This window comes from Elephantulus edwardii, unplaced genomic scaffold (genome assembly GCF_000299155.1).
Source record: "Elephantulus edwardii isolate Elephantulus edwardi_28Jun2011 unplaced genomic scaffold, EleEdw1.0 scaffold00626, whole genome shotgun sequence".
Classification (NCBI taxonomy): domain Eukaryota; kingdom Metazoa; phylum Chordata; class Mammalia; order Macroscelidea; family Macroscelididae; genus Elephantulus; species Elephantulus edwardii.
In genome coordinates this window covers 37,701-43,124 of record NW_006400376.1, presented here as the reverse complement: position 1 = coordinate 43,124, position 5,424 = coordinate 37,701, and the positions used below count along the sequence as shown (strand labels likewise).

General features: G+C 42.7%; 1 pseudogene; it reads left to right on the top strand.

The window, feature by feature from the left end:
* The first annotated feature begins 1,090 nt into the window (after window positions 1-1,090).
* On the top strand, window positions 1,091-1,909 carry LOC102865279 (annotated as a pseudogene).
* The last annotated feature ends 3,515 nt before the right edge of the window (window positions 1,910-5,424 follow it).

Below are 5,424 nucleotides of genomic sequence, written 5' to 3'. Positions count from 1 at the left end.
TCAGTCTCTAGACAGACATTGCTACTTTTCAGTGCTCTGAACAAGTCCCTGAAGGCAGATTTACCTAATGCATTTCATCTTTTGGTTTCTTTAATTCCTGGTGCCATAAGTGTTGATTGTGGAGCTGAGCAAGCTGTAACTCTTAACAACCTCAATCTCTTCTTTATGTATCATGGTGCTGTCAATTGGCCCAGTGGTGAGAATCTTTGTCTTCTTAATATTGAGCTTCAGTCTATATTGAAGACTTCTGCAGCAAGTGCTTCAGCTCTCCCTCAGTTTCAGCACGCAAAGTTGTGTTATTTGCATAACGTAAGTTGTTGATGAGTCTCCCGCCATGCTGATGCTACATTGCTTCCCATAAAGCCCTGTCTCGTTCATGGTCTGTTCTGCATGTAGGGTGAGAAGATACGGAGACAGAATGCATCCCTGACTCACACCCTACTTGATTTTGAACCATGCAGTATTTCCCTGCTCTGTTCTATGACTTTACTTGAAGTTGCTACTAAACTGCTCACCTCCATGATGGATAGACAAATCCATATTCCTAGTTCTCCACTAAAAACAAACAACGATTCTGGGTTTTGGTCTAGGTAAGCATGGCATATTGTGAGAATTAAGTAAGATCATGTCTTTAAAATGTTTACTCCACATTAATATCCTACCTCATGGTTCTTAGCCTTCAGTCCACTCACGCAAGCAAAATAATCATTAAGACACTTTGGAAACTAATTGATTGCACTCTTCGGAAACACAAATATTCAGCCATCCGTTTTCTAGCTCCATTGATCTATCTATCTACACACATTTTACTATCCTTTAAAAAATTATACTGGTTTGTTTACAAAGTTTATATGTATTGTTTTACATACAGGATATTTCCTTTTTCCTTCACATATCCATCCCCTACTGATCAAGTTGTGCGACCTTATAAATACTAATGAGTGAAGACTAGATGATCTGTGGGAAGATATCAATAATATCATCCATGAGTAATACAAAAGAAAATTATAAAGGAGAAGGAAATTAAAGATGAAAATGGGTGACCGAGGCGACAGCGGTGACCGAGCGATCGGAAGCAGCGATTCCAGCCATGGGTTTGTCTGCATCTACTCCTGCCGTCACGATTCAGACCAAAAATGCTTCAGAGCCCCAGACAGCGTCCCCGCCTTCAGGATGTCCAATGCATGAACAGAAAATGAGAGGTTGTCCCATGAGCACAAAACCAGATGCCAGCTGTGAGAGCACAACCTCCTCTGTGTCCGCTCACCAGGACCGAGCCTATGAGTATGTGCAATGCCCTGTGACAGGCGCTGTGTTGGAGAATAAGAAGAACCTAGATCCTTCCAATCTGATGCCACCCCCTAATCAGATGCCAGCCCCTGACCAGCCTTTTTCTCTGTCGACTGCCAGGGAGGATTCCTCTATTCCAAGAGCAGATTCTGAGAAAAAGTGGGTGTACCCATCAGAGCAGATGTTTTGGAATGCGATGTTAAGGAAAGGGTGAAAGTGGAAAAATGAGGATATTAGTCAGGAAGATATGTATAACATCATTCGAATTCACAACCAGAATAACGAGCAGGCTTGGACGGAGATCGTCAAATGGGAAGCCCTACACGCCACGGAATGTCCCTGTGTCTCATCATTGATTCGCTTTGGGGGTAAAGCTAAAGAGTATTCACCACGGGCACGGATCCGTTCCTGGATGGGGTATGAATTACCTTTTGACAGGCACGACTGGATTGTCAACCGCTGCGGCACAGAGGTGAGGTAAAACATTGACTACTACGATGGTGGTGAGGTGAACGACAAAGACTACCAGTTCACTATCTTGGATGTCCGTCCTGCCCTGGACTCTCTCTCGGCGGTGTGGGACAGGATGAAGGTTGCCTGGTGGCGCTGGACTTCATAACCGCTTTGAGATGGAAAAATAGCAACTATATTTTTCCCCCCTGAGAGATATGTTAAAACTGTTTTCCCCAAAACGTAATGACATTCATGCTATAATAGGAACTTCAGGTCTATAATCACACTCCGCACTTGACTTAGAAAAAGACTCTTTTGAGTCACGTTTTACTTTGCAGTTTATCCTCCATTCTTTACTGTTTTCTTCCAATTTGACTTAGTGGCCTCTTACTTTTTTCTTTTAACTGCAGTATTCCCTATGTATTTAATTTAGAAAGTCTGAACAACCTTCGAAAAACTTTTCTTAAAAATGTAAAGAAAGAAAAAAAAGATGAAAATGGTTGTCAGATGAGACCCTGAATATGGCAACATAGCACCAAGAAGCCAAAGCAAAGGGAAGAAATGAGTAAGTTCAGGAGCTGAACACACAAGAGGAGATGCCCATCTTTTGCCTACAAAGCAGCTGGTGGATTTCAGCCATCTAACTCTGGAATGAAACAAAATGTGGCTGACTCTGAGAAGAATGGGAATCCCAGAGCATTTGATCGTTCTAATGTCAAACCTATACTTGGACCAGGAGGCAGTCGTCAGAAGAGAGGAAGTGAAGACTGCATGGTTCAAAATTGGGAAGGGCATACGCTGAGGATGCATCCTATCTCCATACATTTTCAACCTATATGCAGAACAGATTATCCGGGAGGCTGGACTCTATGAGGAGAAATGTGGGGTCAAGATTGCTGGACGATTTATTAACAATGTGTGTTATGCAGATGACACAGCCTTGCTTGCTGAATCTGAAGAGGACCTGAAGCACCTGCTACAGAGGGTCAAGGACTGCAGCCTACATTATGGATTGAGGCTCAATGTCAAGAAGACAAATAATCTCACCACTGGACAAGTTGGCAGCATCAGGTGGACGTTGAAGAGATTGAGATTGTACACAGCTTTAGTCTGCTTGGCTCCACAGTCAACACTCTTGGCACCAGTAGCCAGGAAATTAAAAGGCGCATTGCCATGGGAAAGTGTGTGTTAGGGACCTCTCCAAAGTACTGAAAAGCAATGGTGTCTCTCTGGAGACTAAGGTGCGTTTGATACAGGCCATGGTCTTCGCAATCACTTGTTATGCATCAGAGAGTTGGACAATGACCAAGGAGGATAGAAGGAGAATTGATGCCTTTGAGCTGTGGTGCTGGAGAAGAGTATTGAGAATACCATGGACTGCTAAGAAAACAAACAGATTCCTCCTGGAAAGGGTTAAACCAGGTGCCTCCTTGGAGGCAAGGATTCTGAGGCTCCATCTAACACACTTTGGACATATTGTGAGGAGAGACCGGTCCTTGGAGAAGGACATCATACTTGGGAGGGTGGAGGGACAGCACAGGATGAGAAGGGCCTCTATGTGGTGGATTGACTCAGTGACTGGGATAATTGGGGTGGGAGTGTCAGAGACAGTGAGATTGGCACAGGATAGGACAGGGCTGTTGTACCTAGCGTCGCTATGAGTGACAAGCAACTCGAGGGCACATAAAAACAACAACAACAACCGCTGGATTGGTAGCACAATTCCTTACCATTAGCGACTAGAGCTTGATCCAGGCGCAGTCACTATCGTACCTTCATCAAGTTGCCTTCTGTCACCCTCCTTTTTACCAGAAGTTCTCCTAACCTTTTCTCCAATACCCATGGTTAGGCACAACCTTCTTACATTTTGAGAATTCTTAAATTGCTGTCGTGTTGCATACTTTGTCATGTTGCTTGTTGTTGTGGTGTACTGTCAAGTTTTGACTGACTCGTAGCTGATCCTCTGCCGGATTTTCACAGGCAGTAAAATCCATGAGAGGAGATTGTCCATCGTTCACCCTCAGAGCAGCTGAAAGCCTCAAACCACTTGCCTTCAGGATTGCAAGGCTGCTTACCGCCACTAGGCCATCTGAGCTCCCTTGGGCATGTTGCTGGGAGAAGATATTGTGTGGAGAGGGACACTATGCTTAGAAAGGTGGAGAGGTGGTAAGTGAACTTTTCTCGTAATTGTACTTTTTTTACTGACTTATGCCATTAAACAAAACTAATTTAGTTTCATTTCATCCATGATTGGCATTTGTTCTTATTGTTGTCACGTGCCGTCAAGTTGCCTGTGACTTACAGCTACCCTATGTATAACACCTCTGAAGCTTGCCTTGTCCTGAGCCTGTCTAATAGGCTCCAACACACCTATTTCCAATGCCCTAGTTACTATATCCATCCATCTCACCTGGGTTCTTCCTTATCTGTGTTGTCTTTCCACCTTTCCTTTGTCACGGATTTCTCACTTGATCACAAGCCCAAAATATGTGAGACAGAGGATCAAAATCCTAGCCACCAAGGGGAAACGTGGTTTCATCTTCTCTAAGAAAGACCTATTTGTTTTCTTGGTGGTCCATGGTATGTTCAAGACTCTTCTCCAACATCAAAACTTAAATGCATTGATTCTGCTTCTGTCATCCTTAATAGCAAGGAATTGCAATGACCATGACTGGATCAGGCAGGCCTTAGACTCTTTAAAGACACTGCTGCTTTTCAGTGCTAGGGAAAGGTCCTCGACGGCAGATTTACCAAATGCAATTCATCCTTTGATTTCTTCATTGCTGATGCCGTACGTGTTTATTGTGGAGCTGAGCAAACTGTAACCCTTATCATCAATCTCTTCTGTATTCATCATACTGATGCCAATTCACCCAGTGGTGAGAATTTTGTCTTCTTGATATTGAGCTTCAATCCATACTGAAGACTGTTTTTGTCCTTCTTCAGCAACTGCTCAGGTTCTCCTAAGTTTCAGCAAGCAAGGTTATGTCATTTGCTTAATGTACGTTGTTGATAATTCTTCCTCTAATACTGATACTCCATTCCTCCTTGTAAAACCCGGCCTTGTTCATGATCTGTTCTGCATGTAGATTGAAAAGATATGGAGACAGAATATATCCCTGACACACACCCTGCTTGATTTTGAACCGTGCAGTGTTTCCCTGCTCTGTTCTATGACTTTATTTGAAGTCACTACTAAATGGTTCATCTCCAAGAAGGATGGGCAAATCCATATTCCTAGTTGTTCGTTAAAAACAATCGACAATTCTGGGTCTCTGGGTTAGGTAATCATGACCTATTGTGAAAATCAAGTAAGATCACGTCTTTAAAAGGCTTACTCCACAGTATTACCCTACCTCATGGATCGTTACTTTCAGTCCACGCACCCAAGCAAAAAAATCATTAAGACACTTTAGAAACTGATTGCACTCTTGGGAAACACAAATATTCAGCCATCATTTTCATAGCTCCCTTGATCGAACATTCTATCTATCTATCAATCTATCTATCTATCTATCTATCTATCTATCTATCTATCTATCTACATCTATATACACATTTTAGTATGCTTTAAAAATTATACTGGTTTGTTTACAAAAGTCATATACATTGTTTTACATACTGGATATTTCCATTTCCTATATATCTCTCCCCCACTGATCAAATTGAGCGATCCTATAC